Source organism: Crassostrea angulata, unplaced genomic scaffold (assembly GCF_025612915.1).
Source record: "Crassostrea angulata isolate pt1a10 unplaced genomic scaffold, ASM2561291v2 HiC_scaffold_242, whole genome shotgun sequence".
Classification (NCBI taxonomy): domain Eukaryota; kingdom Metazoa; phylum Mollusca; class Bivalvia; order Ostreida; family Ostreidae; genus Magallana; species Magallana angulata.
The window spans coordinates 100,737-114,043 of record NW_026441795.1 but is presented as its reverse complement, the minus strand read 5'-3'; positions in this window follow the sequence as shown (position 1 = coordinate 114,043).

The following is a 13,307-nucleotide window of genomic DNA, read 5'->3' as shown; positions in this document are numbered from 1 at the left end:
TATTCTATAAATGTCTGATTTGTCTAGAAAGTCACGTGACAGGGCAATGTCATAGGAATGAAAAAGCTTATATGAGTATACAATGTAGACAAACATAATTAATTGAAAATATTAAATCATTATGATTCTCTTTATATTTCAGAACCAACATAACTTTCTATGATTTATGAAAGAAAAAGTGAGACAGTTACATGGGAAATCAAACAATCACGACGTTAATGTTGCTACTGTTAAAAAGTCAAACATAATTAGAAATCAACGTATTTTCTGTAATCAGATGTTGCTTAGTATGATAAAACGTGTATTGCATTAATGTTCAGGGAATATGAAGATTTATTCCCCCCCCCTCCCCCTCCCCCCAAAAAAAAACCAAATTTCTCTCGGGCGAAACCCTCGAGAGATATGATTTTTCTTGAGGGAAAAAATGTTCATACATTCATTTCTCTCATCATCATGCAATGAATGTATATTGTAAAATTTATTCTGAAACAGAGATACATATACAGGGTATATATACTAGTAGCAAAGCATGGTATATTAAGGCTGATAAGTCGTGCAATTATAGTAAAACGTTGCAAGATTACATGAGACACGTTGGGCAACAGTCTAGCGGTCGCAAAACAGACGCTTAAACACCAGCGATTTATCCTACGATCTTTATAAATCGTGTATCACTCTTGCGAGTACACAAAACGTTGTAAAACGTTCGTACTAATGTTCGTGCGTTGCACTGCGATAATTTTGATCGCGTTTGGTCGCGTCTGAATAGTGTGCATGTCCACTATTCAGAGGACACTTGATGCGACCAGTAAGACGTATGCAACGAATGCGAGAGCTCGTGCTACGTAAGCGAGGGCTGGTACAACGTATGCGAGAGGACGTGCGAAGCTTTAAAAAAATTCGACCGCAAAGTGGTGTAAAGTGGTCGTGCGCCAATTGTGAAAGGGGCTTAAGAAAACATTTTGACACAGAATATACAAGAAAAAATTGTGGTACAACATATTAAGCATTATATTAAACTCCCGCTCTTGCGCAGGATATCTAGTAATATACTAAAATTGAATTAATTTTTTACTTGCGCAAGTCTGTTTTTACATGCATGAGAATTTATTAATTAGTTAAGTTAACACGTAGCCGGACGATTCTCTGAACAATTAGTTTATAAAAATTCATCTATGTAATACGAAGATCTAACAAGACACCTTTGAGACAATTTTCACTAGTAATACCCCCGCTCTGATGTGAATGTATTCAAAATACGCAAGTTGACATTAAACAGGAAGTTGTCGCCAGAATGGTACAAACATAGATTTTACCTTATGTCATGCGTTAACAAAGAGTGTTTTAAAATTTCAAGCATCTGCTATGAATAGTTGCTAAGTAACCTTTGACGATGTTTTGTTTGAAAATGTTGTCTAAAAATAATCACAGCAATTATTTAACAGGAAGTTGACGTCCTATTGGCAAAGACATAGATCCCACCATACACATACATGAAGAGTGTCTTAAAATGTCAAGCATATATGTTTCTTCGTATTCAGTAAGAAATACCTTGAACGTCAGATGACGTTATTTATAATTTTGACCCGATATTTACAGATACATAAAAACTACCTTCTTTTGGACAGTTTGATGTCCAAAATACAATTACATGTACCACCAATCCCACAAAATATGTAACACTTAAATACAAATGTGCAAATAATTGTTTTACTTATGTTTTTTATCAGTATACAGTTTTTCAGATTGTATTGGATTTTTTTCCGAGTTAAATACATAACACTTATACTTTTTGTTGCGCAGTGACGTCCGGGGTCAATGTTTTCAGTAATTTTTAATAGAGGACTATCTGTTTGTAGTTATTGATATTTATCTCTTCAACATTTGGTTCATAGAATATCATGACAAATGCTAATTTGAGGTTTAAGTATTATTTGGTTCTCAGTTCCATTCATAGAGATACAACTGTTAACATTTTATAATTTATTGTTGACATAACACATATTTTGAGCGTGTGCCGTGACTGCAATTTTGCTATATAAGATTCTGAATAATGACCAGGAATAAAGGAGTATATATTTTTTTTAAATTTCGAATTGTTTAAAAATATTATTAAATTATGTCTATTAACGAGGCCGGGTCTAATTTTTTCTGCCCTAGATTTTTGGATGAAACTTTTTACATGAATTTCTACTGGTACATTTGTATAATTATTATTTTAAGATTAAAAAATAAGACATTTACCACACCGTTTGTTTAGGGGGTCATCTCAAAGTTTGTTAACCTTTAACATAGGACCTTATGGGATTTTGCTTGAAATGTATCAATTTTGCATATTTTTTTTACATTTTTTTCAAAACTTCTTTCTGCCCTAGGGATTTCTTTTTCTGTTCTACATATTAAAGTTATTGCTAAAAGGCATCAAACGGTCAAATAAAAAAACAAACTTTTACCTCCTGCTTCGTTCCACGGGTCTTATCAAAGTTGATTTTTGTATGCCCAATTTCCCAGATTCGTCAGATAATGGCTAATTTTATTTGACAAAGGCGGAAAAGGTGATCTAATTAGTATTATTAAAACATTCAGACATATTTAAGTAATAAAAAATTATATAACATCACATATTAAGGGTCATTAATATAAAATACCTGGTTACTGTCTTGAAATATATGAATTAAGCTATATTTAGGCGAGTTAAGAAAACTTGACAGAGGGCTAGGCTTGCTGAACCCTCTTCACGTTTTCGACCCGAGCCCAAATATAGCTTATACTTCGAAACATTTATGTTTATTCCACAATATAACATTAGTTTTACACATCAAACGAGATATTTTCAACAATTTCCGCTGAATATCTGCAGTTGAAACTATCACGCAATGGCGTCAACAAAGCAAAAAGATGACGTCACAATACATTTAAACGCTGCGTGAAAGCGTGCGTTCTCGTTCTGTACTCGGCCGCGTTAAATTAGTAGTAATATGACGATAATTAACATAGATATTTTAGTGTCATTACCAATAAAAAAATCAATGATGATAACAGGATTAAAGCCATTCTGAAACGGGGTGGGGCTGGATTTGTTGGAGGAGTCATTATTCGCCATTTATTGAAATGGAACCTGGCTAAGACTAGAACAGCTAAACCCAAGAAACGTCGACTCAAGAGTGTAGTGATTAATCCCAAGGCTCCAAAAACGAGAAAGTTCCCCAGTGGATGGTTGACATAGAAAAAACGGTTTCAAGCAAAAAGAAAGCCCCCAGGAAAAAAAGGCATAAAGAAAGGACAGAAACTGATTGTTAAACTTCCTATAAAAACCCATAAACAGATTTCGTTGACTCAACCTCCCCCTAATACAACATTAGCCATGGTAAAACAAGGTCAAAAGAAAATGGATCGAGCCATGACTGGACCGATATTCAACCTAATGTGTTTCTTGTATTACGGTTCCTGTTCATCACATTCCAAGATCCTCGTTGTTTAAAAAAGTGGCTGGTTTTAGTCCTTTACAAGATCCCGATTAGAAAAACAAGAAGGGGAAATACCAATGTCGATATTGTCCTGCAGAGTTAAGAGTGAAGAAAAATAGAGATCAGCACGAGAAAACCACTCAATTGGGTTATGCCCCTGCCTAGAAAAGAGTATTAAAAAACCCTCACAGACTGAATGTAAACATCATTTTGAACAAGAATGGGTACAAGCCAGAAGAAAAAAGAGCAAAGTGTGCTGTTGTAAATCTCGACTGAAACCTCATTTACCCATATTGGAGTTATTATCGACGCCACATTATTCACCAAAGTTAAAGAAAGAGGTGATAAAGCACTGTTATAATGACTGTATTTATAAAATTTGTGAAATCGTGTACAAGCTCCTAAAAGGCAACGTTCTACTGAACTCCTCTCCGAAGAAAAAAATTGCTCCTCAGAAACACATCTTGAGGCGCCTGGTTCAATCGCAGTCCATACAATAACGCAGAATAACTTTAATACTGAATCAAAAAGGGGGCGTTTTCCCAGTGATTCCCATGCTCCTCAGTTTACTCCTTTGAAATCATGAGTCGCAAGATGGTGTTAGTTCCGGAAGCCATGTTACTGGAATTGAAAGGAAAATTACCTAAATCTCCCGCATTTCAAACCGTCGTTGGATTAGGACAGCAGAAGGGAGAGAAGATCAGATTCAAGGGAGAGAAGTTTGAACCCTGAAGAAAAAGTGGCTCTCTATGGGCATCAATTACACCGATATCGGAATTATTTACAACAAGCCCGTTATCAGAGGAAGAAAATGACATTTACACAATCATTATCTAAAACACAGAAAAATAGAGAGGCAGTCGAAGATGATGAGTTTGCTGCTGCTCCTGTTGCTAATGCTGCTGACCCAGGTTCCTCAGAACTGGACGAACAAGTGATAACAAGTTTTAGCAACAAAATTCAAAAGAAAGCAGGACTTCTCTTAGATTCTCAAGAAAACTAAAGTCTTGAAATGGAATTCCGATGGAGAAATCAGATACCGAGAAAAACTCATACCCAATATAATATCGTTGATCTTGTGATACAATGATTCTATTTTTCATAGATACAATGAAAACTAGATCTCGGATAGAAATCGGCCCTCCTACTGGAACGGACCAATTTTCTCAAGCCTTAAAAGAAACCAATGTTCAAACAGATTAGCTAACCAATCCAAACATTATCAAAGTCATGCAGAGACCAGGAAAAATCAATACCCCTAAGCCCATTCTAGCTGACAAAGAGTCTGATAATAATATGCCGTCACAATAAGCAGCATGATGTCATATTTTACTCAGAAACATGTCGATTTTAACTTTATCTCTAGTTTCAAATATAAAAACTACAGGCATAAAATATCACTAGAAACTCTTCTAACTGAATATATCTTCGATTTCTCTCTATTACATATAATTATCATTGATGACGTCACAAGCATGTTTAATAGAGAAGATCATGTCGGGAGACCAATCATCGGAATGCAGTGTAAACAATGCCGACATAAGACTTATTTAACACAGATACCTAAGATTTAGAAGAGTGTCAGTTAGGATATAATCAGGATAATACAGGCTTGGATATTTTGTTTAATCAGCGAGTGTTATAGGGTAAGCAGATCGACATGTATATGGCTTTACCAGCCTTTCCTCTGTCCGTGTGTACAAAAAAGGCAAAAGTGTAACACTACCCCGGATATTATGAAAGATGACCTTGGCAAATATCAACGGTATATGACCTAAACTACTTGAAAAGTGATGCTAGAATCCTGTGCTTCGTTGTTTTAAAAGAAAAATACGATGTTACAATGAAATTATAGAATGGAGAGGATTTCCGATAAATATTTACAATATTTATTTTATGCGATTAACAATAGAATTCTAGCAGTAATACTAATAAACATGAACTAATTGCCGATCGAATTAGTGTAGCAAACATACAAATAAACTTCGGGGTAGTGTTACACTTTTTGATTTTTTGTTAAGGTAAACAAAAGTGATCTATTTTTAACTGTCACGTGATACATGTACCATGGCACGGCAGCTTCAAAGATCGAGTCGATTCCTAGACAAATAATACCTTGGTAAACACATTCCCGTGGTATTAATATTTCGCATGTTTTCTATAAAGATCTCCGCAGCACAGTTAAGGCTGTCAATAAACTCCGTTCAGACAAAAAGTACGGGAAATATGCATTATGACATCACAGTATATTACAAACCTCGAAAGTACTTATTAATCGATTTATTAGTAAAATTAACTTATACTAATCTTTTAATCAAAAACAACAAATGCTATTACTTACAATGTTGATGTCCGTTATATCGTACACACTGAAAAATAAGCGAGATGTCGTTCTCGCTGTACTACAAAATATGACGTCATATGCTTCAAAATGACGCATTAAGTTAAATCATTGAAGGCTATCGTGCAGTTTTATAGCGAAGAAAAATAAATGTCATACATTAACGGAAAAGTATAAATGAATATTTTGTTTAAAATTATTATTAGTAGAAGGCTACCTATATAGTCTTATTTTCATTTTGTTAAAAGTATGCATCGTATAAAGAAGCCACCTCGGTTTTGTATAAAATATCGTATTTCTAAAATCTGAGTACCTAAATAAATCGCTTAATTGCAAGGGCATACACTTACCTGATCCCGACAAACTTTTACATGTGAATTTGAAATATGCTTTGTAACTTAAAAACTTCTACGATCCTTGTAAAATCTTACAAATTAATTATTTTTCAATGAAATTAACCCTGTGACCTTCAAAATTATTCAACATATGCATCATAAATTACGGTTTCTACTAACAAATATTCTTATCTTAAAAAGTTCGCACCGTTTTTCAAAATCTACGATATAACATCAAGTTATTTCATAATTCAATTGTGAATTTTGACATGATTATGCCCTTGCAATATTGAATTTTTTAAATGACATCAAAACCACAAATACATCTGCTTGTACCATGCGACTGCCATATCACGTGACCACTATGAACATAAAATATTGTACTGTTATATATATATTTTAGAAATATATTGCATTTGAGTGGCTGTTATTGATTTTTAAAAGGACATGCCAGTTTAACTAAATTATACGTGTTTTCATCACAGAAATTTGCCCATATTTTATTGACCGCCTTAACTGCACTGCAGAATACCAGTTTTGAAATCGATCATAATTTTGACGGTCATTAAAGTCGGAGTTGCCTTAACTTACCCGCGTATCGATGTACTCTCTAAATGTGCTTGGGTGGTGCCTTTAAAGCAGAAAACGGGAAAAGAAATGATTCGCGGATTACAACATATTTTTACAGAAAAGGGCGACAACCCGTTCGCATTCAGTCGGACCAAGGGAGGGAATTCACAAACAAGGAATTTCTGCGCGCTTTTAAATTTATTCATTTCTTCACCACTAGCAATGTAGAAACAAAAGCAAGTATCGTTGAGCGTTTTCAACGCACCCTAAAAGCTCGCATGTGGAGATATTTCACTCGTCATAAACCTCGAAGATATCTGGACATTTTACTGGATCTGGTATATGCCTACAATCACTCATATCATCGCAGTATAATTAGAGCTCCAGCTGACGTGAATGCCTCCAATGTCCTACAAGTGTGGAAAACTCTGTATCAAAAGAATTTCGCTAACCCTTCTTTTCCCCTAACTTCACAAAAGAGACATAGTGCGCATCAGTAAAGCAAAGCGAACTTTTGAAAAGGGATATCTACCTAACTGGACCCGGGAGTTGTTTACCTTATCTCATCGAGTCCAGGGGGCTGTTCCTTATAGATATAAGGTACAGGACTATCATGGAGAAGAATTGGAAGGAACTTTTTACGAGTCTGAATTACAAAAAGTCATTAAAGAAGACGACGTCTATAAAATAGAGAAAATTCTAGACAATTAAAAGCGTCGCATAAGGGAAAAAATCATTACAGAAATCCAAGTGCGCTGGAAAGGATATCCCCCTAGATTTGACTCATGGATTCCACAAACAGATCTTCTACTCCCCAAATGAGTGATCATTAAAAAAAATGTTTGGAGAAAAAATTCCTAGAGCTCTACACGATTCGAACCGAGAATATTGGATGATTTGTATTAGTTATACCGTGGGGTATATCATGCCAAGTCCCACTCTTCAACTCAAAAGCAGCACTAAACTAGAAAACTGACCAGTCAGGAAGGGCCTCTCTTTGCCCATTCATTATTATGCCTAGTTAAGGAATCTATCCCACCACCCAGCTCCAAACCAGAAGACATAGAAAACCAAACTTAGCATCAAAATATGTATTTCTGCCTACTGAACTACCATACCAAATTTGAACTTGATTGGGCAACCATGAAAAAAGTTATTAGAAAAAAACAGAAAATTTGTGGACGGAAGAGTGACAGACGGACGGACAGAAGGACGGACGGACAGAGTGATTACTATAGGGCACCCGCAAATCCTTGCGGGGCCCTAATTAGAAAATGCATGCGAAAAGATGTCACGTGATCGTGAGTTCTTTATTAAAGACATGCAGCTCGAGGTTTTGACTTATTATCAGACCAATCGATGATCAAGCTACATGGTTGATGGAGAGAGAGGATGAATCCCATTCATTACCGTTGGAAAATCATAGATTCTAAGGGAGCCCCTACGAAAAAACTTAAAGGTGCATGGGAGTGTAGTAAGCTGGAATGTTTGCGCGCTTTCATGCAAAAACCTCGAATTCCTCAGGGAGAGGAAAAAATCTGCTCGTACGAAAGGAATCAGATTCCTGACAGGAAAAGATATTTCCGTATGATCGGTAAAAGAAAATTTCAACAATTTCGGTGGAAAGTCAAATGTCAATGGAATGTGTATCACCCATCTAGAGACCGGGACACAGCATGGACTCTGATTGAGGGAGACTGGACAGATGATTTGGAAAAATGTTCAAAAGACTTTCGCGACACCATCGGTGAATGTTATTTGGACTCTTGTGTACCCTACGAGAATGTGTACATGCGGAGACCCTTTCCAATCCGAGTCAAAAGGAGCAGATCTCACAGTGTATGACAGAATTCATCCATGTTTGTTTATGTTGTTTCTTATTGTTGTTCAAGTAAAAAAATAAGAGTATATAAAAAGAGTGTTCTTTATGTATGAGACTTATTTGATCTCAAGACATGGCTCAGAATACAGGGTTTAACATGACTCTACCGAGTGATGGGTCTATGTCTACTTTTCCCGAGAATACGGTGGCTCATTTTAAAACATTATTACCCCAAACCATGGATTTCACTGATAATGAATGGGAGGAAGTAGGTCTCACAGAAATGATGTATTCTAATACACTCCAAAACATAGACCCAAGGGAAGCACATTTCGATATCTTAATTCCTACTCATCTCGATGTAGAACCCGAAGATCCTGATATAGCGGGGCGATTTACGATTGAAAAAATAGGCCGAGAGAAACAAAAAAATCAAAACGGTTTGAAATACATAATCTCCAAGAGAATTATGATGAGTTGAACTTTGTATTCGAATAATGTACAAATCAATGTGCTCTCCATTACTTCATGCTAAAGCAATGAACATACCATTACCGTTAGAAATGCTTATAGTAACGAACTCTATTTTTAATGATAACAGTAAAATGTTAAAACTCAAAACGTGTTGCTGAAAATATAGTAATAAAAATTTACCATTAAAATTATCACAACGTTAACCAACTCGTATATTCTTCTTTGTTGTGTGTTTTTTTTTTATGTTTACAACTAATGATGATTCATACAACAATCATTTTTTTTGCGGCCCATTTGACGCTTGGTCAATCTGATTTTTTATTTGATAATTGGTACAAAAGAAAGATGATAATACTGATAATAGATAAGTCGTACATGAACTAATTGATTGGATACGGGACATGCGGGAACAATGTTTTCCTGAACCGTGTTGCCAACACCCATTTCTAAATTTAAGATAGGGTACAAGTTACGTTATGCATAATTATACGCATTTTACAAATGCCTACATGGTTATGCTGCACTGGATATAAATAGATCAAGGAACTAGAAACAAGCTCGTTGCAAGCAACGACTAGATCTTCCGTCGCAGCTGCCTCATACCTGTGTGTCCAGCACGGAGATAGAAAGAGAGAGATAGAGAGGAAGAGAGCTCGTGAGCGCTTGACAAAATGTGTGACCGTTACAGTTGAGTCATTGACATTCGGAACCCGGAAAAGTTATTGTTTTTAGCAATGATGTTGCTGTACAACTTACTTCCGAAGCGTTTACTTGGAACGTTTCATAATAACGTGGTCGCGAGTGACAAATGTTTATTCATAGATAGATTACGGTTCAGCGTGCTAATTTATATCAGTTTTCAGGTTAAAGGATATGTGTAGAAGTGAGAAAATATTTGACTACAAAGGTATAGCGATTTTTTTTATAGTAATCGTTTGCATTTCTTAGTGGTTCGTCAATGTAAACAAACGGGAGTTGCTTACCTTCTCTCTTTATATATACTAGATTTCGACCCGTGCATGCACGGGTTCACATGGCATATTATGTCGTGCTTTAACAAAATAGATACACCAAATATGCACACCATGTTGACATTCAGAACTCTCGGAATTGTTTATATTAAACGCACTGAATTAGAGTTATATCCCGTATTTTCTTTCATGAACAAAATATTTAGCAAATGTTTAATGAAAATTTACATGTATTTAAGGTCCACGGAAGACCTTATAGTTTTCGTAGAGTTTCTTATTATTAAGGTCTTCCGTTTCCAACGGAAGACCTTATTGTTTTCGGACTGTTTATTATTTTTTTTCCAAATTTTGTGCACGCGACTTTCTAAAAACTACTCAACCGATCTCAACAATTTTTTCACAGATTATTGGACATTATCTGAATTTAATATATTTTTGAAATTTTGGTCATCGTCATTTCCGGTCCGGATTTACGGTAGATTTTGTATTTTTTTATGACCAATTTTGTGCAGAGCTGATCTCAGAAACTATTAGAGATATGTCTTTGAAATTTTTTAGGATAGGTAGACCATGGTTTGAAGTTGTGCACTGTATCGTTGTTTTGCACCAGTGGCTCTATTCCTTGGAGCTCGCTTAGGCACGAAAATGGGGTACAGATTTTGAATCAAAATTTGCATACGTTTTGATCAGTATCTTTTTATCGGTTGATATTTTGTTAAGACATAGAGAACAAAAGTAGAAGAGAATCAAAAGTTCTATCCAACAAAATCAAGAAAAGGGGGCTGGTCCCTTTTATTTAGGGACCAAGAATCTCGTAAAGTCTATTACGAATAGCTTCAAAACGAGAAATATTTTGTCATGCATTATAGAATCAAAGTTGTTGATCGCTACAATATCTGTTTGAAAAAGTCATCGACAGGCCCATGTTTGACGTAATTAGGGATTTCTATTTATTTTCCTAAAATTTCGGGGGGGGGGGGGGGGTTAATTTTGAAATTGGATCGATATTTCATGGCATCATTTAAATTAATAGAAAAAGAAATCGAACGGATAACCTACTCGTTACTCGTAACGAGGTCGTACATGTATCTAGTTATTATTAAATTTTTTTCATTGCCATTGGCGCCGTTCTTAAGAGCTCACGATGGCTCGAAATTTTGGTACGGATTTTGTTCCCCTTCTTTGTACACACGATTTCTCAGAGATGGCTCGATTGATTTTCTTGAAATTTTTAGGAGTGATAGAAATAAATTATATATCGAGTATCCATTTTTTTATTTTTTCAAAGTTCATTTCCCGTCGTCCATTTCCTGTCCCGCGACAAAAAGCTTGTGACATTGAGATCTCAAAAATGTAAAAGACTTGAGTATTCAGTTTTTGTAGGATTATAAAACTGTAGTTGTAGATGTCTTTAAACCATTTTGTTTTGTTTATCATAACTTCCGGTCGTCACCGGAAGCTCTTCAAAAATTATTTTGCATTTTGCATTTTATTTGTTTTATATAGAATTGAATTATAAGTAATAATTTTTACATATGTCATGTATCCGATGTTAAATAGAAAACAAAAAATTCTACTTCCGGTGAGATATCTCGAATATCTCAGAAAGCGTTTTTTAAATAAATGTGATAAATGCACGAAACTTATATAGGTTACAGACATTCGATAGAAAATGCGTTTAATCACTTTCATTTTGTCAACCGTCACTTCCGGTCCTCACCGGAAGGGTTAAAACAAATCAAGCTGTTTGAACTGTTTTCCTTCGACAATTTTAGTACAATTGATAAACAATAAATTACAAGTGTCTAATGTTCAAGAAATACTAACTTTTTATTTTCAGTGAGCATTTCCGTTTGTCCGTTTCCTGTCAAGAGACATAAAAGAGACAAAAAACAATGACTCCACAAGATCTCAAAACCGGTGATAATGTGAACAACCAAACTTTGTTGGATGATAGCCCTAGGCATGTATCCATGTTTACATTCTTTTGTTTGAATCGTCGTCACTTCCGGTCGTCACCGGAAGCACTTAACAATATTATTTCTTTATTTTTATTTTTTTACATGGAATGAATACCGGTAAATCATTACATGATCTTATATATGTTAAATAAGCAAACATTTTCTACTTCCGGTGAGCTATATCAAATATCTTAGGTACCTATCATTTTTACATTTGATACCCGCGAGATTTTAGTCACTGTAAGTGACTGAGACACGAACATTTATGAATAATAAACATTTGATTGAAGATGTTTTTACGGGTTTCTTTTGTCAATCGTCACTTCTCGTACTCACGAGAAGAGTTCATACAATTCATGTTTTTAACAAGTTTAGCCGATTGTCTTTGGTGTTTCATCAAGGATAATAAACAGTTATATACACTTGACAAATGTATAAACAAAACCTAGCTTTTATTTTCATTACTCACTTCCATTCGTCCGTTTCTGGTCTCGAGACGAAAAACCTAGTTTCACCAGAATCTCAGATTTGGCTGAGAGTAACGATTTTACATAGTATCGTATAAAAACAAAATCGGACGTAAGACCTACTCGTTACTTGTAGCGAGATCTAGTTGTATTACCGTTTTCTTTTAGTTTATCCATGCAAATGTGATATGGTGGAAAAACAAACTATAGAGCATCCCGTGATTTAGCGTGAATGTAAAGCGCATGCGCAAGATTGTAAAATCCGAAAAATTCAGACGATTTCCGGATTTTTAAAAGGAATTTACGGTGATTGGTAATTAGGGAATCCTGATTGAGGAAAAAATTAAAAATAATTGGTAATCACAAAGTACCAATCATGTTAAAAATATATAAAACAAAGGACAGTACTCTTCCGATTTCTCGGTATTAAAGCCCAAATATTCTAGTCTATTATTTTAATATAGTAGTATAGATATAGATAAAACGAATGTCAATGCAAAATGCCACAGAGTCGTGATATTTTTGTTATTTTTCCGACTTGAGACATAGAGAATGGGTTGTCAACGATAATAAATAAAAATAAAAAATAACAATTTATATATAAAACACTTGGAAAGGGGGGGGGGGGCGCACGGTCCTCTCTACAAGCACCTTTGCTATCGATATGTTGTGTTAATATAATCCTATTAAAAGCTAATTAGGCTATTACATGTATTTTTAGTCTTAGACTGGATTAAAATATTTAGGGCAATGGAATTTTGCCTCTTAGGGTTTAGTAAGTCATTTTTAATCAGTTGTTCAATAATTGTCTGGAACCTTTTTTTTTTTTTACAAAATCCGTTACGATTGTTTCTGTTTGCATAACTGTCTTGTAAACTCTTTAGCGTTGCATGCTCAGA